Source organism: Lupinus angustifolius, chromosome LG06 (genome assembly GCF_001865875.1).
Source record: "Lupinus angustifolius cultivar Tanjil chromosome LG06, LupAngTanjil_v1.0, whole genome shotgun sequence".
NCBI lineage: Eukaryota > Viridiplantae > Streptophyta > Magnoliopsida > Fabales > Fabaceae > Lupinus > Lupinus angustifolius.
Genome location: NC_032014.1, coordinates 13109530 through 13109825, shown reverse-complemented (window position 1 = coordinate 13109825; position 296 = coordinate 13109530).

The window sequence follows — 296 nt, the reverse complement described above, 5'->3', positions numbered from 1 at the left end:
GAGGATAGGATGAGGATGAGGATGAAGATAGGATGAGGATGAAGATGAGGAAGACGATGAGGATAGGTTGAGGATAAGAATGAGGATGAGGATGAGGATGAAGATAGGATGAGGATAAGAATGAGGATGAGGATAAGGATTACGATAGGAGGAGGATGAGGAGGAGAATGAGGATATCATGAGGATAGGATGAGGACGAGGATGAGGATGACAATAGGATGCGGATGATAATGTGGAAGAGGATGAGGATGAGGATGACCAAGGGGATGAGGACGAGGATGAGGATAGGAGGAGGA